We start from the raw sequence: 25,042 nt of genomic DNA, 5'->3' as shown, positions 1-25,042 counted from the left end.
GTACTGGCAGGGGGAGGCGGGCACGCCGCCTCGGCCCCGCCCGCAGCCAGGGCGGCAGTGCCGGGGGTCCCCGGGGAGCGCGTGTGGGTCCGCGGTGATGCTGCGCGTGTGTGTGTGCGCGTGTATGAGACAAGCCCACCGTGGGGCTGGGGTCCCGTAGTGGTCTCCCTGCAGGGGTGCAGTGGCTCTGTGTGCAAGAACTGGGGTGGGAAAGGGATTGCTCTGCGTGTATCAGACCTGCCCCGGTGGTTAGCAGGGCGATCCGCTCGGTGCTGGGCTGGCCTGTGTCTTGCATAAGGAGACACGAACGAGTTGCTCGGGCAGAGCATACGCCGAGTAGATTAAATATTGATCAGGCCTATTATGCGTGCACACTGCTCACTCTGCCAGGGGGCTCACCGTGTCATGGTAACCCTGCTGCATCTGACTGTGGTGTGCATGATTCAGACTACACAGACGTGAGAAAGGATATGTTGTGGCTGATGCCTGGTCAAAACCAATAACGTATCTTTAATTAACTTTTATATCAGAGATTCCGGGATTCCGGATTTGTGGTCACACATGCTAAAATGTTCTGTCCTGAAAATTGAAGTGAGTCATTTTCCATAATATGCTTGTTACTGTACGCCAGAAGTGGTGTGCAAGTCAGTGCATGACTTTTCCTTTGTCATAAAATGTAGTGGAGGATTTCACAAGTGATGCTCCTTGAAAATTCATATAAATATATTCACAGAAGCCAAGCTGGGTTTTTTTCAGTCCAACATTGTACTTCAGCAGGCCTTTAAAACAACAGTTGCATTGCTGTGTGTGTTGTTTGGTAACTTGCTAAGAAGGAGCTGCTAATGTTTGTAGCAAAATGTCACTCAAATTACTGTAGTCTCATGTTCAATTTCTGTTTATATTATTAAAATCAGCATTCAGAAAGATATGTCAAACTCAGAGTTGATAACAATGAGCTACAACAGTTGCACTGAATAGCCTTTTGTGTATTTTAGTCTTGTAGCTACAGTTAAGTAAATCTGCTAGATTGGGGAATCAAACTTTTTAGCATTTCAATATGAGCAGTTTATATTATTCGTTAATCTGTGTTTGATACGTAATTTGTCAGACCAGTTTCAACACATGCAGCTTTTGACAAATCCATGTGAGATTTGTTTTGACACGAGACAGAAGATACCAGTGTTGTTCACTGAAACAGCGCTTCTAGTTCTTATCTAACAAAAACATTTCCTGCTAGTTCTTTTAAAAATAACATATCTAAAGGATAAGAAACCAGTCCAATATCTAGTATTGTAAAACTGCTAAACTGTCTGGTATTTTTATAATTTTTATTAGTCTTATTCCACAATATAAAAGTATGTCTTAAGCCATCCAATGATGCTTCTTTTTCTTTTTCTTTTTCTTTTTTTCTTTTCTGAAAGAGTTCAAATTTACTTCATTTAGTGGCATTTCCTCTTACATCTAGAATGGTTTCATTTTGTTAACTCTATATGAGTGCTTTCCCTTAAAATAAAAAAATGTTCCATGATCCCATATAATAACCATTCTAAAATGTAGTTTCATTGAATCATAGAATATCAGGGTTGGAAGGGATGTCAGGAGGTCATCTAATCCAACCCCCTGATCAAAGCAGGACCAATCCCCAATTTTTGCCCCAGATCCTTAAGTGGCCCCCTCAAGGATTGAACTCACAACCCTTGGTTTAGCGGGCTAATGCTCAAACCACTGAGCTATCCCTACCCCCAAAATAAAGCTCTATATGGTACTAGAGCACCATAGAATATCAGGGTTGGATGTGACCTTAGGAGGTCATCTACTTCAACCCCCTGCTCAAAGCAGGACTAATCCCCAATTTTTGACCCAGATCCTGGGATATCCCCCTCAAGGATTGAACTCACAACCCTGGGTTTAGCAGGCCAGTGGTCAAACCACTGAGCTATCCTTCCCCGCATCATCACACAACCAAAAATCAGTTGACTTATCTGCTCCTAACAGGATTGTGGGTTGTTTTTTTTTAAAACCAGATTGTTGGCCCATGGGCACTTTATCTCAGGTTCAGGATTTTCCTTACTTTAGACTCCAGTATTGTCATTAAAAAGAATGCCCTTTTATCAGTATACTAGTATTGAAAAAGCCTAAGTTTTACCATAAGTTAGTTTCTGGTTACCTGCTGATACCTGAACTTTGCAAAATCTCATTAAAGTTCATCTATGCCCTGGGCTCCAATAAGCTCTCGTGTCTGTTATGAAAAGAAAACACTTAAGCTTCTTAGAGGCAGGTATACTGTGGAATTGCTAGTGACTGAAAATGTGAAATCCACTTATTTTAAGTGATATGGCCAAATTTCGCTGTGTGAGACACTGAGTAAAGCATGAGTATAGTAGCAGTTGGCGCATAATGACGTGCTGGATTGATGCCGCTGATGTTCAGCGCTGTAAGAAAATACTTCTCAAACATTCTTTATCTTAATAGAGTGAATGTACCTGATATCTTTCCCCTTAGAGAAAGAGAGTAAGGGGTCTTATTGTTTCTTGCACTACTTTTTACAAGGTATAAAACCCCCTAATTTTTACGTGCCAGAATAGCAGCATGACACTGTAAGGTAACATTTCTGTACGCCACGTAGAGATTCTCTGTTAAAAGAAGCCTTTGTCTGAAGGAGCCTATAGTAAAGTGGAGATCTGGAGAGTATCGCTAAGGAACATGGGTATGTTAAAATCTTCTGGTATGATGATTAATCTGCCTGTTGATAAACCTGGTTAAAAGTGATTCTTTTGCTTCTTTCTTGCTGATGTTTGGAGTGCTGTTGGCAGTACAGGGTGGATCTAGGAAAACTAGAGGTTCCTTTGTTAGGTAATCTGGAAACCTTCTGACTCTTCCACTTGACGCTAATACATTCTTTCATTAACTACACTTAATTCATTACTTTAGGTAGGAATGGATTTATGTAAGTGGATGTTCATTTTTGGATTCATAGCTGAAGTAGTACTTTATTTCAGTCGTCACTACTTCTATTGCAGTTAAGGAATTCAGAGATCTGTGTTAAGCTTTATTTGGAGGAAACAGCAGCTTGGGAGTAAACTTGTAGCCTTCTTGTTACAGAGACAAGAGCATGGTAGGGGAATGCAGCAAGTGACAGTGTTTGCTTTCATCACTTCAGTGCTAGGCTGCCTCCTAGTTTGATTTCCCATTTAACATTGAGTCTCATTCTGTATTGGCTTATGTACTCCAATTAAGCCAATACAGAATGAGGGTCAGTGTTAAATGGGAAATCAAACTAGTAATGAATGTGGAGAGTTTATGCCCGTTTCCTTACTTATGGAAGCAGGTGGTAGTTCTGGCTGAGGTCAGACCTATTACGTGTAGAGCTCTGCAAATCTGCGGGTATCTGTTTTATATCTGCAGATACGGATATCTGCGGACCATGTTTGCGGATCGCAGATTAGATGCGGATAGAAATTTTGTATCTACGCAGGGCTCTAATTATGTGTATCAGTTGTATGTGAGATACTCTGAAATTTATTAATCAGCTTCAGCTGGAATGATTTGTATCCAACATTTGGGATTAGGAATTTTTTATGAACACAAGAGAGTCATCAAATGGCTCTTTATTCCTAACACTATCAATGTTTAACAATCAAAGCTAGGCTTTAAGGTGGGTGTCTGTTTTGCATCATCTGGCTCTTCATTTCATAAACTGTCTAGGATATGGGGTCTTGATGTCTCTCTGTATTTTGTGCATTGCCCAGAGTTGTGCCTGGGTTCATTGCTTTGTAGACTTTTACTCTGAAACCATGTTAAACAATAGCTAACAATACCCTCATGGCTGATGCAATATGAGAACCTGAACAGAATGTACTTTATATGTATAACAGCAACATTCTTAAAGTTGACTCTGTCAAAATAAAGGATGTATTAGTTCATTTTTAAAGTTCTTAAGATTTTTGGTTTTAATTTGGAAAAACATGAAATCTGATGACACCTGTATTCTACAAAACTGATTTCTGAATCCTGATCTTAAAGTTGAGATAATGCAGATTGTTAAACCAAAACATCTTCCAGTGTGTCTGTGGTCTCTGAACTGTTTGGGTTGATATTTATCATGACGTGGGATATTGAGGAATGGTATAATGTATATGATGTGGATGCACACTGGAACAAATAATTGTCTAACTTTATTTTGACTTTGTTTTAGAAGAAGTGAGTATACCTGTTTACACTGGTGAAAGCTAAAGCCTATCTAAGAATGTTCGTTTAAATCTGATAAGGTGAAGTTCTGAGAACAAGATTACAAGCTTTCTTCCACACTGCCGTACCTGCTAACAAACTGCTGGAGCTGACAGCCACTTAGATCCCAGCACGTAGATTCCTATATCATACACAGCTTAGATTGAAAGGGTGCCAAAAGCTTTTGCACTGCAGGCTAAATATTGGAATTTTTAAGGATCCAGAACTGAATGTCTTGTCATTGGTCTTTAAATTCAAGGGGCTCTGGAAATTTATGATACATATTGGCCAGATTCTCAAACGTGCTGAGCATTCCTACTTCCCATTGACTTGAGAGGAAATCAAGGCGGATAGAATTTAATTTTTTTTTAAACCAAAAAAATCTGATAGGTTTATTTTTTTTAGAGGATTTAAAGAAAAATATTTGAAATTGACAACCAATGTTAAGGACTAAACTTAATATCCATTACAATAATTTAAAAAATATAAAGCAGTACATGTTGGGTACCCAGTTTTAAAGAAAGTCAAACCACTGGTGTAAGTCACTGGCTAAGAACCTGGAGCTAGAGTTTGTTGAAGTGCTAAACCAGCTTTTGACATCAGTAGCTTTTTCTGCAGGTGTGAGAGAATACTTTCTTTTTAGTCTATTCAACTAGTTCTTAGTTGGTTCAAAGTTAAGAAACCAGTGGGAGTTGAAAAAGCAGAAAAGTTTGTTCTCTTCCAATTTATGAATAAAAAACAGCTGAGAGGATGAGATCTACTAGTTCTAAAATTTTGAAGGGCATAGTGATTCAAAACTATCAGTTGAATTTACTGAGCACAGATACTTTGAATAAATCAATTTTAAATGCAGGAGAGGTTTTGATACATAAACTTTCTAATAAAAGTGTTTCTTATCTCGCAGTTTTATTTAACTAATAAAACAATTTTAAAATGATGCTTTTATGCATTTTAATTTTATTTGAATTTCTATCCAAATAGTTTTACACAAATCACAAGTAAAAAAATGCATCATATAGTAAATAAGAAATGCATGATTCACAGTTTCTAACAATAAAAATTTAAAAAAAAACAAGGACTGAATAAAAGTTTACTATATTATTACTTAAACAAATGTGTGTAGATGTAGTGTACCCCCCCGACGAGTAAAAAGAAGCACAATTTAACGTATAGGCTACATTTAGTTGCAGATCAGCATGTTTTAATAGTTACCAACCAAAGAGAATCAGCCTTTCTTTAGGAAAGTAACTTAAAAAGTGCAAATGTAAAACACAGTTTAAAATCAGTGTCTTGAATCAAGGTTTCCTGCTTGCTGCTTTAAATTATTATTAAAATTGGTGATTTAAATCATTTCAATTTAAATCAGACCACTCTGGAGGAGGTTGTGTGTGCTGGACACCTCTGAAATTTAGGTCGTTAGCCTGTCACAAGTTCAAGTCACTGTACAAATATTAAATCTTCACCATAGCATTGTGGGGGAGGTAGCTATCCTTAGCCAAACATTGGATACAGAGGGAGAAATGGATTGACTTGCCCATTTGTCAAGGGCTGTAGTTCAGACTTGTCTATATTGGCAAACTTCTGAAGCTACTAGCATGCAGCTTCACCAGTGTTGGGGGTGCTAGTGCAGTCTGGCTGCTAGTGTTTTAATCATGGTGTCCTCTGAACCTGCTCTGAGCAAGGTTGGATATATTGTGGGGTGGTGGCTGCCATTGGTCAGTCTGCACTATCAGCCAGAGAAGCATGGTAGGAGATCTACACCAATTTGCCAGTCTGCAGAGCTTTTCTGACTGTGAACTCATTTCTCTGGACTGTGCTCTCATCTCAGTGAAAGTCCTGGGCTTTAACTCCCATATAGTTGATTTTGAAAACTTGAGAGTTAAGGTCAAGCATTATACCTCTGCTCCATTCTGATCCAATACTGTAGTTCATAATGGGGGAATCATCAAAGCTCTTCATCTGATTTTCTTTGTCATTTTCTAAAATGCAGTAGTTGTAATAACTTAAAAGGAAACAAAACTTGGAAAAGTAATTTTATGCCATAAAGAGTAATAAGTTAGAAGTAAACTAAAAATAAATGTGTACTGGCCCCCCTACTCTGTTGTGTTGCTGCAGCACCTAAAGGCCCCACCCTTATTGTACTAGGTACTGTACAAACATAACAGATGAAGACCTCTGAAAGTTTACATTCTGAGTTCATATTGGCCTCTCTATTCACTCCACATCCAATGAACTATAAAACATTAACTTGTACTGCTCATGCTGTTTTGCAACTTGAGGTTTTCATCAGGCTTTTTCAATTTAGGTCAGCCTAGTTTGACGTAACACACCTGTCCATGGATTGTCTTCTGGGCTTGTTAGTCAGCAATTCTGTTAAAGAATTTGTATGGCAAAGGGTTTTGATCTATAGAAGGAATTTAGATTTCCACACATTACTGGTGTTGCTCAATATGGTTGTAGGGAAAGCACACTTCACCATAATTGACATCCACGTAACTTTTCAGTGTGCTTTTTAGCACGCTTGTGAAATACACTGTGAGGTACAGAAATTTGGCCTTTCAGCTGTTAAAGACTTAGAATAAACTCTGGTTCCTTGTATCTTCTTGGACATGTCAAGGAAGTTGGGCATATAGTGGCATAGACTATATCTTAAGAATTTATTTTAAATCACACCTGGGAAGTATTTTAAGGAAGAGGTGAACATTCAGTGGTCTGAATGCAGCACCCCAAAAAGAGGATGTGGTGGAGTGCAATACTGTGCAGCTTAGTTCCTGAATCCATTGCTGCAGTAAGGGTGGTATGCACTAGACAGCTGACCATTGGTTTGCAGTAGAAGTTAAGAAGGAGTGTGCCATCAGTGCAAGATCTGAGTGTGTTGGCAGTGGGTGTTTGAGTGTGGTGTGTCTTCTCTATACAGGCTTTGTATGAATTCCTAATGTAGTTTACTGCAGAAGTAGTAGTTACTTAAACAGTGCTGTAGTTGGGGATAGTGCTTTATGGGTGAACAAAATGACAGCTCCCTGCTCTGAGGAGCTTACAAAATGGGGTCCTACAGGGGTCAGTCCTGGGTCAGGTACTGTTGAATATCTTACTCTCCACTCTATTATCCAGGTCATTAGTATGCTTACAAATTTTGCAAATGACACCAAGCTGGAAGGGGTTACAAGTGCTTTCGAGGACAGGACTAAAATTCAAAATGACCTTGACGAATTGGTCTGAAATGAACAAGATAAACTACAATAAAGAAAGGAAAAATCAAACGCACAACTACAAAATGGGGAATAGCTGGGTTAGGTGTTGGTACTAATGAAAAGGTTCTGGGTATTGTAGTGGATCACAAATTGAATGAGAGTCAACAATGTGATGCAATTGCAAAAAAGGCGAATATCATTTTGGAATGTATTAACAGGAATGTTGTATGTAAGACACAGGAGGTAATTGTCCTGCTCTAGTTGGCACAGATGAGGCCTCAGGTAGAGTAGTGTGTCCAATTCTAAGCATCAAACTTTAGGAAATATGTGGACAAATTGGAGCAGTCCAGAGAAGAGCAACCAAAATGATAAGTTTAGAAAACTTGACCTATGAAAAAAAGTTAAAAATGGGGCATGTTTAGTTTTGAGAAAAGAAGATTGAGGGGGGACCTGATAACAATCTACAGATACGTAAGGGCTTTTATAAAGAGGAAGGTGATCAGTTGTTCTGCATATTCACTGGAGGTGGGGTAAGAAGTAATTGGCTTAGTCTACAGCAAGAGATTTAGAATAGATATTAGGAGAAACTTTCGAGCTATAAGGGTAGTTAGACTCTGGAAGAGGCTTCCATGGGAGATGGTGGAATCTTCATCAGTAGAGGATTCCACAGTAGTCATCTGTCAAGGATGGTCTGGGTTTCCATGGTCCTGCTCAGCACAGGGGGCTGGATTTGATGACTTCTTGAGGTCTTTTCCAGCCCTACATTTCCATTATTCTGTGAAATGGGAAACAATGTATCAATGTATAAATCCTCAGTGGATGTAAGGAGGGAATATGGGGGAATTTAGGGTTACAAATGTGGCAGTTCATGAAATATTTATTGTTATGGACACAATTTGTTGTTCCTTTTGGTATTTTTAGGCTAATTTGATAAATTACAACATGGTGACAGTATTTGGAATAAGCCCCAGGGTGGAACTGAGTGTTGGATGTCTAACCAGAAGAAGTGAACACTGAAAATGGACGTGAGGGAGAAAAGGAGAGTGGATAGCTCTTCTCATAGGGTCAGAAGCTGTTCCAGACATTGAAGGCAGCATGGGAAAAATAACTGTTCTTGTATTAGCTGTTTTGCTGATTACTTGTTTGATTATCATGCATCTGGTGAAGTGACGTCTTTGACCTTGCCATAACACAGCTTTCTTCACTTAATGCTGCACCATCATGCGTATATGCAATGCAAGCACCTGGTGTGTTTGGGCTTGGTGGCACAGCCTGTGGGTGTTTTGTCATATTCTCTTCAGAGCACCTGTAGTGTAAAAAGCAAGGATGTATGCAACACCTTACCCCTGTCTTTCTGATTTCAGCTGTCCAGTTACTACTCTTTGCAGGTCAATGAACACGATTTTTAGTGTGACTGCTATATTTTCATTTCTTAATTACCTGAAGAACTCCTAGACGTGGGTGATGGGTGTGCTGTGAGGGCATAGCCTTGACTCAGGCCTGTATGGTCATCCAGGGCAGGGGTTCTCAGGAGAAATTTTTTGGTGGCCACAGAGTGCGTCCACGCACCTGGAGCCCTTCAGCCCTGCTGCCCCGCCTCCACAGGGCTGAAGCCCAAAGCCTGAACCCCACTGCCCCTGGGAAGGTGGGGAACTCTCTGCCTGCCTGCCTTCTCCTCCAGCGTTGTGCCCTAGGTGTCTCCAGAGGGGGGCAAGGTCCAACCTCTGCTGGCAGCCTCAGCAACTAACATCTAAGAGTGACTTGAAGTGGACATGTGAAAGGCCTATCCCGGTTTACATATGTGGGACCTGGCAAAATCTGAACTTTATGAAGATGTACATTCCACTTTAATTGGGTAGATGTAGTTTGGGAACTAATGTAGCTCATTTCATACAAAGTTGACTAATAACAATGGCAACTGCAACATCCAGGTGATCTGGATTATATTGATTGACTCATGAGGCAGATCTCATGCAATGATTAAGCTTGTTTTTTGGTTTATTACCTTACCAGTTGACATTAGCCATAGCAAAAGTGGGAATCCTTCTGGGAGGTATCTAGAAGTTGGATTAGCAATAGGCTTCTGCCATTGTTACAGGGTGAGTTATTCTTCTGTCCCTTTCTGGTCTCTGAGTGCACCATTTCAGGTGGTAGGCCCCAGGCCTTAATTTATCCTGCAGTGGTATTCTGTGATTCTCCCACTCCTAAACTGGGCCCTGGGCTTCCATACCCTGTGTATCAACCATTGTTATCCTGAAGGTTGGGTTGAGTTCGGGCATCTGCAATTCTTCCTTTCAGAAGTCAGTAACCAGTGGTATATCACGATAAACCAACCTTCCTAAAACCAAAGTCATTGTTTTTTTAGCAGTAGGAACAAAGCATTAGAGAGAAGTATTAAAACAGTCTACATGCATGCCTGTTTTACCTAATGCTCTGCCATCCTTTGTTGGGGACTTAGCTTCTCCAGGCACCCCAACAGGGTCCTGTGTCTGTATCCGGTTCCCCCAGACATTTACTGCCTTTCTCCCTTTTTAATTCTGCCAGAGTTCCTTCATTCTTCTGAGTCTGGTCAAAACCAGTTTTGTAAGTTGAGTGGAGAGGAGGCAACATCATAACAGCTTATAGGTCTTGAGCCATTCTTTTCTTTCCTGACTGTTTTTCCAGATAGCTACTTATTGAGGAAAACCGGTATATTCATACAGGAAACACCCTAATAGCCAGACCAACAGAAAAAATTAACAAATTACCAAGCAACTCCAAATCCCTGTTACCTTTCTTTGAATGGTGAAATTAATACTGGGCTCTCATAAACAAGAATGGGGAGTGGTGGTAGTGCTGATGTGCCAACATGAGGCAATGAAGTATATCACTTTGATAGGATAGTGGACAATAGTCTGATTATACTTTAGCTCACTCCAAATGATAGGCTTAGAAAGCAAATAGGCCTGTGAAATGTGAAAATAATTTGCCTTTTACGTGTTAGCAGTTTCAGTTGAAGACCCACCAACTCACTTGGGGTCACTTGTATGCTGTTTTTTATCATTTGTAGATAGTGGCTTCCAAAATTAAATTGAAGCTTTAGACAGTTTGAGTGCAACTTCCCTGTCAAGTTTTTTGTGCGCACTAAAATGATTAGGGATATTAGGCTTCAATCAGAAAAGTTGCTTGTTGGTGAAATATATCTGTAGACTTACAATAAAAAAACAAATTCTATTTAAAAGGACACTATCAGTGTGAAATTTAGTCAACTGTAAAAATATAAATAGTAGCTTAAGGCAGTACACCAATTTCTTTGATTTTTTTGTAATCCTTTTCCTCTTTAAAAGTTTTTTCTCTCCCCTCTTGCTATTTTTGGAGGGTGAAGGGAAAGGAGGGAACTCACACTAACAAAAGAGGATACAGACTGACTACACAGAGCAAATGCTGTAAAAGGCACAACAAGTAAGCAAATTAGGGGGGAAAGGGATGTCTAGGGATAAACACATAACATTTGTCTTTTGTGTGGGGTTCCTATGATGTTGGTGAAGATATGTGCTACAAATGACCAAGAATCTTTCTTTAAATGTCATCCTTTCTACGAGGTACTGCACTGGTGTGAGGGACTCATGGAGAAAATAAACTAATATCACAGATCGGTCAGTATTATTGTACCCCTAATCTGTAGAAGAACTACCTCATAATCAGAGTTAAGAATGACATTTTCCATTGCAGTGAAAAGGATACCTTACATCAGTGGGGACAACCTGCGGGCCACACACGGCCTGTCAGGGTAATCTGCTGGCGGGCCACCAGACAGTTTGTTTACATTTGCACAGCTGCTTGCAGTTTCCAGTGGCTGCGGTTCACCGTTTCTGGCCAATGGGAGCTGCAGGAAGCGGCGTGGGCTGCAGGGCCATGCTGGCCTCTACTTCCTGCAGCTCCCATTGTCCGGGAATGGCGAACCGCAGCCACTGGGAACTGCGGGCAGCCATACAAATGTAAACAAACTGTCTGGCGACCTGCCAGTGGATTACCCTGACGGGCCACCTGTGGCCCACCACTGCCTTACATCCTTTTTTTGCCTATCAAAAATGGGCCCGATGCTGAAAATTAGTCTGTCAGAACATCTAAAATTGAACTTTGGAAGTGTTTATTGGGCCTATTTACATCTCCCATTGTGCTCAAATATTCTGTATGTTTCTGTAGCCACCAAGGAGACTACTGGTCTTGCTGATACACGATCTCTTTCTTTAAAGAGAGATTTCAGAGTAACAGCCGTGTTAGTCTGTATTCGCAAAAAGAAAAGGAGTACTTGTGGCACCTTAGAGACTAACCAATTTATTTGAGCATGAGCTTTCGTGAGCTACAGCTCACTTCATCGGTTGCATCCGATGAAGTGAGCTGTAGCTCACGAAAGCTCATGCTCAAATAAATTGGTTAGTCTCTAAGGTGCCACAAGTACTCCTTTTCTTTTTTTAAAGAGAGAGAATTTGTCTTTGGGTTTTTGTGGTTCCCTTGCATTAAACCCCTTTGTGGTTTAACTTCAGGTTTTTGTGGTTCCCTTGCATTAGAAATTGGGAGTGATATTTCTTCTGCTGAGGCAGCTTTTACTGCCCTTATTAGTATTAGCTTATGATCTGGAGGATGGTGTGGATTGCACTCTCAGCAAATTTGCAGATGATACTAAACTGGGAGGAGTGGTAGATATGCTGGAGGGCAGGGATAGGATAAAAAGGGACCTAGACAAATTGGAGGATTGGGCCAAAAGAAACCTGATGCGGTTCAATAAGGATAAGTGCAGGGTCCTGCACTTAGGACGGAAGAACCCAATGCAGAGCTACAGACTAGGGACCGAATGGCTAGGCAGCAGTTCTGCGGAAAAGGACCTAGGGGTTACAGTGGACGAGAAGCTGGATATGAGTCAGCAGTGTGCCCTTGTTGCCAAGAAGGCCAATGGCATTTTGGGATGTATAAGTAGGGGCATAGCGAGCAGATCGAGGGACGTGATCGTTCCCCTCTATTCGACATTGGTGAGGCCTCCTCTGGAGTACTGTGTCCAGTTTTGGGCCCCACACTACAAGAAGGACGTGGATAAATTGGAGAGAGTCCAGCGAAGGGCAACAAAAATGATTAGGGGTCTGGAACACATGACTTATGAGGAGAGGCTGAGGGAACTGGGATTGTTTAGTCTGCGGAAGAGAAGAATGAGGGGGGATTTGATAGCTGCTTTCAACTACCTGAGAGGTGGTTCCAGAGAGGATGGTTCTAGACTATTCTCAGTGGTAGAAGAGGACAGGACAAGGAGTAATGGTCTCAAGTTGCAGTGGGGGAGGTTTAGGTTGGATATTAGGAAAAACTTTTTCACCAAGAGGGTGGTGAAACACTGGAATGTGTTACCTAGGGAGGTGGTAGAATCTCCTTCCTTGGAAGTTTTTAAGGTCAGGCTTGACAAAGCCTTGGCTGGGATGATTTGATTGGGGATTGGTCCTGCTTTGAGCAGGGGGTTGGACTAGATGACCTCCTGAGGTCCCTTCCAACCCTGATATTCTATGATTCTAAGAATTAATATTCCTCACTCTTGCTAGCTGATTCTTACAAGTGGGAGAAAGACAGGGAAGCTCTTTGCTTAAGCAATCAACTCTGATTTGGGGGAGAAAAGGCCCCTGTAATTGCAGCAGTATGGCTCTATAAAGGGAAACAGTTGAACAACCTAGGGACGCTAAGTAATGTACAGTCCTTGAGTATAGGGAAGTGAATCAGACTTCATACACAGCAAATCCTGTTTCTCGCTCTCATTTACTAAAACTCTCAGTAAATTAGTGGGAAATAACTGATTCATCTGTCCTGCTCTATGATGATGCTCCCAGCCTGTTAATGATCTTTCTGGATTTCTGCGGGGATTTTAGCTCTGTCTTGTCTGGCTATTTAACGTAATCCATCAGCTTCACATTGTAATTCAGTTTGGTTTAATCAATCCTTGGATTATTTTAGGCAAAAAGTGGAAGCAATTAAAGACTGGGTTAGTTTCACGTTTGGGATTCTGTGGCAGCTTGATATGTTGATCCTTTTTTAAAATGGTAAAGTACATTGAGTCAGGTCAGTCAATCAGTTAGGATGAGCCCCCTCTCTCAGCTCCTTCATGTATATTACCTGCAGAGATTGTGCTCCAAGCTGCACAAGATACAAATACGCCTGTACATTGTCCAAAAGGAAATAATATGCATAAGAGCCAGATGGGAAGGGGAAACATTGCAGAGTATTAACTTGAATATGTATGTAGCTTTTTAGATTAGTGCCCATTTTCCAGAACAGCTGGTTTGGCCCCGCCATGCTTTCCTTCCTCTTGAGATGAGTTCCTCATTTGAACATTCTGTGGTCACTTGACATTTTGGGTGAGCATGTAGTCCCCCAGTGGGCAGGAAATCTCTTGGCTAGCTTTCACCATGTTTCACCTGTAAGCTCGGGTGCAGAGTAAAAAAGTTAAAACTACAAAAGCAGGCTATTTTTAAAAAGGACTCCTTCCAAAACTAACTTAATCCTTATTATTCCCCGGTAGCTGTCACCCAGAATGTTTGCTGCTTCTCTTTGTAAAGACCTCTTTGGAAGAGGTCTAGTCATCTGCAAACAAACCCCCGAACATCTTTGTGTGATTTTAAGCAGTGGGAGGAAGAATCTGTGAATGAGTGGCAGAGTGGGTAGCAAAATAGAGGTGTGATGGTGCCCACCATAAGGCATTATGGAAATATGCTTATAAATATATATGACATAACTGAAATATGTTTGATGCTACATACGCCATGTAACATATCTATGTAAAAGTTATAATCTACCAAATCTATTAATCCTATGTGTATGCATGTATTAGTTTTGTATTCGAAGTTATGAATAATGGCTGTGTACTGGCTTGATTTTTTTTTTTTTTTTAAGTAGCCTTTTTAAAGTATTTGGTCAGCTTCTTGAGAAAGGAATGTGCAAATTAAGTACCCAATCAAGAAGCATTTAACAAACAATGGATGTTGGAAGGCTCCAATCCACATAAGAAATTTTCCTGAAGACATTCAAGATACCGTGTGGGCAGTGGCTGCCACTGGTAAGAAACTAAGTCATTCATGGACATGTGACTGGCCCATGTGACTCCAAAACTCCATCTTGGAGCTGAACTTTGCATAGGAGAGAGGAGGGGGTCTCCACCCACAAGAAAAAGTCTACTTAAACCCCTGGGAGACTCTCCATTTTGTCTTCAGCTGGCTAAAGAGAGAGCCTCTCTATCCCCAAGGATACCTGAAAGAAACTGAAACAAAGGACAGTAACTACAGGGGGTGTGAGTGGTTGCTGGACCCAGAGTAGAAGGAGACTGGTCTGTAAAAGGAAGGTTACTGGGTGAGGATTTTATCTGTATTCCGTTTTATTACTGTACTAGACTTAGATTTGCGTGTTTTATTTTATTTTGCTTGGACTTTGTTCTGTCGGTTACTACTTGGAACCACTTAAATCCTACTTTCTGTATTAAGTAAAAAGTTATTTTATTAATTAATTAACCGATAATATGTATTAATACCCGGGAGGGTGGGGGGCAAACAGCTGTGCATATCTCTCTATCAGTGTTAGAGGGTGGACAATTTATGAGTTTACCCTGTACAAGCTTTATACAGAGTAAAATGGATTTATTTGGGGTTTGGACCCCATTGGGAGTTTGGCATCTGAGTGTTAAAGACAGGAACACTTCTTAAGTTGCTTTCAGTTAAGTCCGCAGCTTTGGGGCACGTGGTTCAGACCCTGGGTCTGTGTTGGATCAGAATGGTGTGTCTGGCTCAACAAGACAGGGTGCTGAAGTCCCAGGCTGGCAGGGAAAGCAGGGGCAGAAGTAGTCTGGGCACATCAGTTGGCAGTTCCCAAGGGGGTTTCTGTGATCCAACCTGTCACAGTGGCGTAGTCAGAAGGATCTGTGCACAGCTGATTGCTTTGAGATACTGGTCGTAATTTTAAGTGAGTTTTAAGTGTGGTGGCTGGAGAACAAAGTGGTTACTGGTTTATTTTCTGTTTGCTTATTTCGGGTAAGGAAAATAAGGACAGAAAAGGAAGCAAAATAAGTAAGAGTGTAGATCAGAAGAAGCTAGAACTGCACAGGTTGCAAATTACCCAGAAAGTCTGAACACTGGGTCTCTGTTAACTAAGAAGCCCCTGAGCTGAGTGCATCCCAGTTTCAGTGAACTGCAGAGGGGGTGTGGCCCAGCACAAAAAAGCAGGAAAATGACTACCAGTGAAGCAGCTACCAAACTAGAGGTGGCTAGACTGGAAGCAAAAGAGAGAGAAAATTAACATTGAAGACTGATGGAGAGGGAGGAAGCTGCCCACAAGAGAGCTATGGAGGCAGAAACTGCCAGGGAGAAGGCAGAAAGCCAGGGAGGAGGATGCCCACAAGAGAGCTATGGAGGCCCAGATTAAAGCCCCAAAGCATAAACTGGCTGTTATGAAGTTGAAGAGACAAAACCCTTCAGCTGCTGGCTCCACTTCCCCAAAAATCCACAAATGGGAGCAACTATGTCCAAAGTATGATGAATCCAGCAATATTGCATCACCTTTGAGAGACTGTGCACCCTCCATGCGATTCCTGAAGATCAAAAGATGATCACATTGATAGCAAAATTAACTGGCAGAGCTCTGAACATATCACATTTGTAGGGAGGATCTTTCCCAGGGGGAGGGTGAAGAATCCGCATTTAAAATGCGAGACCCCTCTCCTGTGGATCAGGGTTTAAGGGAAGACTGGGGGGTCAGATCTCCTGGAAGGGGGCGCCGCCCCCAACCTTTTAGGAATAGAAAGTGGGGTGTCCAAAGGGGTTTTACCAATCCAAGGCACTCTATTAAAATATGTTATTCTTGCTACACTTGTAAGAGATAAAACTGTCTCTCCGAGACAGGAGGGGAAAAATCTCTGCAGGGGTGAAACTTCACAAGGGAATGGGGTCCAGCCCAGAGAAATTCAAGAGGGAGGGGCCGAGGGCAGGCCCGGTTGCAGTACACCCTTTCCTTGCAAAAGCCCCAAACACATGCCTGAATTGAAAACCTTCTCCAAAGAGACAGAAGAATCTGCACCAAAGTGCCTACCAGGGGGCAAAAAGAAATGGGAAAATACAGGAAACACTAAACAAACTAAATTGTGTGAACAAAGCCTGTCCACCGCAGATTTGCTGTTAATCTTGTGTCTTTTGCTAATTCATCTATGGGATAAAACAAAGGAATTCATACTAGTGGTAAACCCTTTAAAGATGTGGGACATACCTGATTTGTGGAAGAAACTGTTGTATATGCTAGGGATGGTGACAAGACAGCCCCACAAGCATGTTACTTTTCAGCCTATACCTGTAAACAAACTGGAAGCTTGGCACAGCAGCAAAAGCATAATAGGCCCATGCTGCTGTGTAGAAGGGGAAACTGAGGCACACCCCCTCATGGCATTAGTGGCTAAATGCCAAAACACCTACACTCTAACACAGTGCTTCTCAAGCTATCTGATGTGGGGGACCAGCAATTTTTTTTTCCAATGTGCACTCAGACCGGCAGCCGATAGACAGTCCGTGGACCACCACTTTGAGTAGCACTGCTCTAACAGATATTGTTGTCTGCTTTCTGTTAGCAATACTACACCCCAACCTGTTTTCAGGCATCCGGGGACCAGGAACCCCAAAACTGGCTAGAACACTTATGAATAACATCATATGGTTTAAAGGTACTGAAAAGAAGTGTAACCAAAGACAAACAGGGATTTTACATGTACTGCCTCTGCCATGGAGAGTGTCCAAGTTATTTTGCTTGGTAATTCACTTTGTTCTGTCTATTACTACTTGGAACCACTTAAATCCTACTTTCTGTATTTAATAAAATCACTTTTTACTTATTAACCCAAAGTATGTATTAATACCGGGGGGGGGGGGGGGGGGGTCAGCTGTGCATATCTCTCTATCAGTTCATAGGGGGCGGACAATTTATGAGTTTACCCTGTATAAGCTTTATACAGGGTAAAACGGATTTATTTGGGGTTTAAACCCCATTAAAAGTTGGGCATGTAAGTGTTAAAGACAGGAACACTTCTTAAGTTGCTTTCAGTTAAGTCTGCAGCTTTGGGGCACGTGGTTCAGACCCTGGGTCTGTGTTGGAGCAAACTGGCATGTGTGGCTCAACAAGACAGGGTGCTAAAGTCCCAAGCTGGCAGGGAAAGCAGGGGCAGAAGTAGTCTGGGCACATCAGTTGGCAGTTCCCAAGGGGGGTTCTGTAATCTAACCTGTCACAAGAGGCTTCTTAACAAACAATTCAGATTGCTTATTCTGCTTGAACCACACCTCTGTGTTGCTATTTTACTTTCCTTCAAAGCTGAAATTACCATTTTAAAAAGGGAACACAATCATTCTTCCTCTTTCCAGACTTATAGGTGACTTAAAAAAGATGAGTTTTTGAAGAGCTTCAAGTTGATGTTCAGTTCTTAACTATAAAAAGAAAAACATTTTTTATTAATTTTATGTACTGAGTGATCTAGGAGAAATAACAATTAACATTTTGACAAAGACCTCTGTGATAAATGAAAGGGGGATGGAGGGTAAGCTCCTTTTTATGGACCCAGCCAGCCAGCTAGCTGTTTTCTACTTGCTTTACCTGTAAAGGGTTAAAAGTCTCACTGCTAGGCATAGGTAAAAGGAAGTGAGTGGGCACCTGGCCAAAAGAGCCCAAGACTCCCCTTTTTGTCTATCTGTCCTTTGTTGTCCCGGAGAGAGGGAACAGGGCAGCACCTATGCTGTAAGAAGCTTGGGGCCAGGTATGAAAAATCATCAGTATCATACCTAGAAACTACTCATTTGAAACCGCACATAGGTGAGTAGATCAGGAAATGTCTAGGAAGACACAGTTAGGTTTATCTCTTTTTTTATTTCTGTATGGCTTGTGGACTCCTCTGTGCTAACCCCAGATGCTTTTGTTTTGTTTATAACCTTGAAGCTGGACCTCAAGAAAGTTATTTTTGGTGCTTAATTCTTGTAGTTGCGCCTTTTTTTTAAATCTAGCAATAACCTGAGTTTCCAGGTGTATTTTTTTTTTTTTAAATAAAATTTACCTTTTTTAAGAACAGGATTGGATTTTTGTATCCTAAGAGGTTTGTGCACATGTTTAATTAGCTGGTGGCAACAGCTGGTTTCCTTTGTTTTTCTTTCTCAGCTCTTCCCCGGAGTTGGGTGAAAGGGCTTGAGAGTACCCCACAGGAAGGAATTCCCAAGTGCACCTTACTGGGTTCTCAAAGGGGTTTTGCACTTTGGTGGCAGCATCTACCCATCCAAGGTCAGAGAAAAGCTGTAATCTTGGGAGTTTGATACAAGCATGGAGTGGCCCTTAGTAATTTTTAGAATCCTTGCGGGCCCCCACCTTCTGCACTCGAAGTGCCATGGTGAGGAATTATACCTAACATCCTCTCTTGAAAATGTGAGAGTCAGATAATATAAATAGTGTATCAAGTTATTTGGATTCATACATAGAGTTAGAACAGAATATCAGGGTTGGAAGGGACCTCAGGAGGTCATCTAGCCCAACCCCCCTGCTCAAAGCAGGACCAATCCCCAATTTTTGCCCCAAATCCCTAAATGGCCCTCTCAAGGATTGAGCTCGCAACCCTGGGTTTAGTAGGCCAATGCTCAAACCACTAAGCTATCATAAGAGTTAAACATCCTCAGTTCTTTAGGGTGTTAATGTGTGATTGCTTGCATGACGAATTGAAAGGAGAAATTTTGTAGTGAGTAAAAGACTAGAGACTAATGATTTTAGGTAAAGGGTATTGTATTAGAGAACAACCAGTAAAAGAATCCATCAGCTCCTGGCTGGTGAAAGCCAGCTAAGTCCTATGTCCATTACTAATATAAACAGTTAGTGCCTCCTTCAAAGAAGCAAACGTCTTAAAAAATGCTAAAGTCCTTTCAGTCCTGAAAAAAACAGTTGACCCCGAAGCCGTCTCCAACTTCTGTCCTATCTGCAACATACCATTCCTGGGCAACATAATTGAGAAAGTACACCAAGCTTCAACACAACAGCCAACATTCAGCGTGTCTCATAATCCGGGGTCCGACTACCTCACAGAGATATCTCTAATGGTCCTAAAAGACCAATTTTTTATGGCCGTGGAAACAGGTAAGAACTTCATGGTCATGCTTCTAGATCTTTGCAGCTTTTCTCACTATAGACTGCAGAGTATTACTAACAGACCTTACATGACACAGCAGGAGTAGGTGGTCCAGCACAAGTGACTCCACTCGTTCCTCAACAGCAGAACTCAGGGAGTGGTGATGGGCAACTTCTCCTCCTCTCCAAAGGCCCTCACTTGTGGGGTCCCACAAGAAGCTATAGTATATATGGGAAACCACTGGGGAGAAGCCATGGGTTCAGCTGCCAATAATATGTTGATGACACTGTTATTTTTATGTAATATAGATATAAAATCATTCTCAGCTGATGCAACCACCATCACTATGAAGGTATCGGAATGCCTACAAGAAATCAGTTCTTGGATGGAGAGCAGCTGGCTTAAGCTAAACCCATAGAAGACCAAGGTGATGCTTTGAAGAGCTAGCTGAGACGCTGTTTCCATCTTTGGAAGGCATACAACTCGCAACTCATTTGTCAGTGTGCAAAGCTTCAGGGTCCTGCCTGACTTCTCGCTAAGCTTGAGTGACCAGGTAGCATCAGTTTCCAAAAATCCCTTCTCTCACTTCCAACTTGTTAGGAAACTTCATCCCTCCCTCTGGGACAAAGATTTAGCCACACTTGTCACCTCCAGGATGGATTATTATATCTCATTTTATCTGAAACTGAATGTGAAAACAAGATACCAGCTGTTATAAGATGTGGCTATCTTCCTCTTCGTCTGTTTTAAGCCATCATGAACACAGCATATGTTTGCTCAAGTCCTTCCACTGGCTACCAATCAGCTTCCGATGCTAGTTTAAGGCTTCTCTCCTAATTTTCAAAGCAATTAATGGATCGAGCCCCAGCTACATTAGAGACTGAATGTCAATCTATGAACCCCAGAGATATCTGTCCTCTTCTGGGACAAAGCAAATTATAAATCTCCAGGTTGAATTACTGGAGGCAAAGAATTTGTGGTCAAGGCGATCTGGCTATGGAACAAACTATCAGAGAAGATCATTTGAATCTAGAGTCTGTCTTAAGGAGATACTGTAAAATCTCCCCCTTCAAAAAGGCTTTTCAACCATGAAAATAATACCCCTTCTTTTCCTCCCCCAAACACTAACCAACCTATAAAAACCCTGAAACAAATCAACCTTAAAAAAAAAAATGAAGGAAAAAAATTCTTTAAAATGTCCAACACAAACCTTCCTCCTACCCCAGCACAGGAGAATTCCAGAAGCGCCATGTAGCCCACTAGGGACTTCACTGTTACTGTTGTTTTTGTGCAGAAGGCCTCAGGTCCTGTGGTGGGCAGCAGTGTGAAACTCAAACACTATGTCTACGCTTAAAGCAGCATTCAGGGTACAGGCGCTACATGTTTAGCTCCACAGTACAGTGAAAGACAGGCTGGGTCCTTACTTGTCCCTATGGTGTGTGTCTGCTTGCCACAGTGAGGTCCAGAAGGTCTCCACTGCTGGAACCTTTCACTGAGGTGATGAAACTGCCTAACTATAGCAGTGGGAGGCAGTGGGACACTATATCACTAAAGATGGCTTGGGCATATAGAGAGCCTGTGCAGGTGGGGTTGAGGGTTCAGGTGTATTTGCCTAAGGTGTGCCTCACTGTCTACACTGGAGCTGGGCAAACTACGGCCCGCAGGCCAGATCCAGTCCCTCAGGGCTTTGGATCCAGCCCACGGGATTGCCCCCCATGGCACCTCAGGCCCCGCGCCACTCTCGGAAGTGGCTGGCTCCATGTCCTTGGGGGTGGGGGGGAGAGGAGGGGAAGAGGGCTCTGTGCGTTGCCCTTGCCTCCAGGCACCGCCCCCCGCAGTTCCCATTGGCCAGGAATGGGGAACCGCGGCCAATGGGAGCTTCCGGGGAGGTACCTGGAGGCGTGGCAAGAGCAGCGCTTGGAGCCCTGTGCACCCCCTCCCCCAGGGGCCGCGCAGGGGTGTGGTGCTGGATGCTTGCTGGAGTGGCACAGAGTGGGGCCAGGGCAGGCATGCAGGGAGCCTGCCCTGGCCCTGGTGCGTGCCACTGCCACCCCAGAGCTGCTTTAGGTCAGCGGCACCTGGCCGGAGCCTGAACCACTCCTGCACTCCGCACCCCTCCTGCACCCCAACCCCCTGCCCTGAGCCCCCTGTCGCATCCCTCCTGTACCCCAATTCCCTGCCCTGAGCCCCCTATCACACCCTGCACTCCTCCTGTACCTCAGCCTCCTGCAGTCCCCATCCCTCCTGCACCCCAAACCCCTTCCCTGAGCCCCCTCATACACCCCGCACCCCTCCTCTGCCCCAGTCCTTTGCCCTGAGCCCCTTCCTGCACACCGCACTCCCTCCCACACCCGTGCCCTGGCCCTGCATATAATTTCCCCACCCAGGTGTGGCCCTTGGGCCAAAAAGTTTACCCACCCCTGATCTACACTGCTGTTTATACCTGTGTTAGCTGGGCATGCAGTTTCTGTACTTTACATGCCACTGTAAGTGTAGATGTACCCAAAGATAGATGGAGTCACAGTGTGTCTCTGGCCCTTTAAGAGGGAGAGGCCAGTGCACCTGTGACTGGTCTGCTGACCCCCAGCTGGGTTTAAGAGAAGGCATCTGGGCCCTAGACAGGGGGAGACTGGGTGAGTCAGGCTTGAAAGTCAGTAAGGAAAGATTGCAGGGAGCAGACGTGGGGCTTTCACTGCCTGAGAGAGAAGCTGCAGTGAGCAGAAAGTTCTGCAGGCCCTCGCTGGGAATAGGGAAATAGGCTAGAAGCCAGGAGGCCTGGGTAGTGGGAGGATGAGGCTCTGGAGCAAGAGGAAAGCCCAGAGGTATGCTCTGTGACCATACAAGGGTCAGGAACCTGGGAGAGACCCAGGAAGGAAGAGAGGCTTTTATTAAGCCCAGGGCAGGTGGACAGTTGTTCACATTATTGCTTTGTTCGATCTTTTGAACTTTAGGAGGGGACTCTGGCAGTGAGCCTGAGAGCCTGCTAGTCTGAAGGACAGCTGAGACTGATGAAGACCCTGCAGTCACACAAGGCTGCGGATCCTGAACATTTTGGACTTTACTTTGTGATTTCAATTTAATATTAATTTTTCCATAACATGGGAGTTATAAGCCTGAGACCGTGTTGAAGTATTCTTTAGAAGCCATGAGAAAGGGAAACAGGAGGTGCTCCAAGATTGTGATCCTATGACAGATGGATACAAGATAAAGAAACTTGTTTTCCTGTGAAACTGACATTACTACAGAGGAACTAAGAAGGGGAAGTATGCTGGGCTCAAACTTCTGTACCTGAAAAGCCCTGAGTAAACCTTCTTTCTTTATCCTCCACCACCCTCAGTTTCTGCCATTTATTTTGGTCTTATGCTGGTGTGTCCAGCTTCTGAGTGTCATGTTTGATGGATTTGGCTTTTTTTCTCCATTCTGCTTAATGTTTCTATAAGTCACCCTCTTTTTTCTCTTTCCAGGCAGTGTCCACATTATCACTTGCTCTGGAAATCATGTTGGGGGCACCCTTAAAGCATGGCCCAAATATGTCCATTGTCGTCATCTTACCATATCTGATGCTTTAGATTGGTTTGCTCTAGTTAAAAGAATTTCTGATGTTTCAAGAAACTCTTTCCAATAGACTCTAGAAGATTTTCCACAGGCATTTACTTTGGAATGAGTTGATCTCCTGATCAATCTCTGTTGTAGATTTCCATGATTTTGCTCCAGTATATGAAAGTTGTTTGTTGCTTTTTATATTCGTTGCTTGACATCTAGCATCGTGTCACTATCATTTCACATCTCACTCCCTAGATAGGTAAAATGACTGACTTCTTCTCGTGTTTCTTCAGCCACTCTAATGGTTACTTTTGGGATATTGATAGCCATGTATTTTGTCTTCTCCTTGATGAACAAACCAACTTGTTTTGCTGTATCTGCCAAAAGCATGGTCTTTCCTTCCATTTGGACTAAGCAGGACAATGTCATCAGTAAGGCTACGATTTAGTCATGGAGATTGTGGAAGTCACGGATTCTGTGACTTCCAGAGACCTCTGTGACTTCAGCCCGTGGTGATTGGGAGTTGCAGGGTCCCTCGCCGCCTGTGGGGGAAGGGAGCTGTGGGGTACCCCTGCCGCCTAAGGCAGCCCCCGGAGCTTCAAGCCACCGTGGGCAGCGGGGTATCTCCGCAGCTCTCAGCCCTAGGTGGCGAGGTATCCCCAAGCTCCTGGCTGTCCCATTTTGTCACAGATATTTTTAGTAAGTCACAGACATGAAGTCTTCCATGAATTTTTCTTTTTTGCCTGGGACCTGTCTGTGACTTTTACTAAAAATATCCGTGACAAAATCTTAACGTTAGTCATCAGCAAAACTGAGGCCATCCATTTCTGCTTTATCACTTGTTCATAAAATTCCTCTGTGGCCTTCTGCAGTTACTTTCCTGAGGTGTACAGCTAATCTTAAGTGTACAAAATTAAGTAGAATTAATATCTGTAAGTGCAAAGTGTGTGTATGTATGTATTTGTGGAGGGATGATTAACACCAATTACCATAAATACGGAATAAGCTGCTTTTGTATATAATGTGTATATAACATTCCACATCAACAGTAGCTTATCCTGTATTTATTCTACCAGTCTCCTTACACTTATCCGGACTACATGGAATCTGAAATGTATTGGTAACTTCTGTGTTCTTAGCGGTACGTGGCAATTAGTGTTAACCATCCCTCTATAAAAGAAATGCAGCTTTAATCTTACATACCTTCTTTTCATGACCGTTCAATCTTTTGGCATCTGTTCCTTATTCATACAAGCTATACTACATCATTCTTCTTACCACACCATTGTTCTGTTTTTTTCCCCCGTATTGGGGTTTTTTCAGGCTTGCATTCTTTTTTGCCAGTCTGAGTGTACACAGTTAGCACACAGTTGTGTGTAAGTAAGGTGAACTGAAGAGGTTTGGGGATGCTTTTTTTCTGAATAACACACATTGGGGGAGAATAAGCATAAGTAATTTGTTTTCTGGCTTGTTTAATGCTTGCTTTATATTATGAAAAGTCTGGTTCATCTATTGGGAATGCTGCTATTGACTTAATTGTGAGCAGGCTCAGACATGCTGTTCTGAAATGAATTGCTTTTAAACTTCAGCTGCACAAGAATAAAAAATTGGTTCTCATAGGCTTCTGTATCAAGATAGTTAGCAAGAAGTGGGAGGGTGGAGGAGGTGGCAGAGGCAAAAGTGTAAAAGTGCTCAAGATTGGCCTAAGTCTGCTTCTTGTGATTTCAATGGGATTTTTATCAGATGTATTTTTGTAATACACAGAGTTACTACTTAGCCCTACATATGCAAAGCTCGTGTACAAAAGTAAGGTCCTTGCTTTCTGTAGCATTTCATTGTTTTCACTAAGACATCACTCAGCCAAAATCATCCCTGGTTCAACTCTAACAGTTCAAGCGGAATTACACCAGGAAATAATTTGAGCGAAGAACATAGAGTAGTCATA

At 42.6% G+C, this 25,042-nt stretch overlaps 1 protein-coding gene across 5 annotated transcripts in view; it reads left to right on the top strand.

The window, feature by feature from the left end:
• Positions 1-25,042, top strand: part of WDFY2 (WD repeat and FYVE domain containing 2) — a 120,319-nt gene that overhangs the window by 3,547 nt on the left and 91,730 nt on the right. The gene's annotated exons all lie outside the window — the stretch shown is intronic.

This window comes from Chelonia mydas, chromosome 1 (genome assembly GCF_015237465.2).
Source record: "Chelonia mydas isolate rCheMyd1 chromosome 1, rCheMyd1.pri.v2, whole genome shotgun sequence".
NCBI lineage: Eukaryota > Metazoa > Chordata > Testudines > Cheloniidae > Chelonia > Chelonia mydas.
Note: the sequence above shows the minus strand (reverse complement) of the source record. Positions and strands in the feature narration are given on the sequence as shown.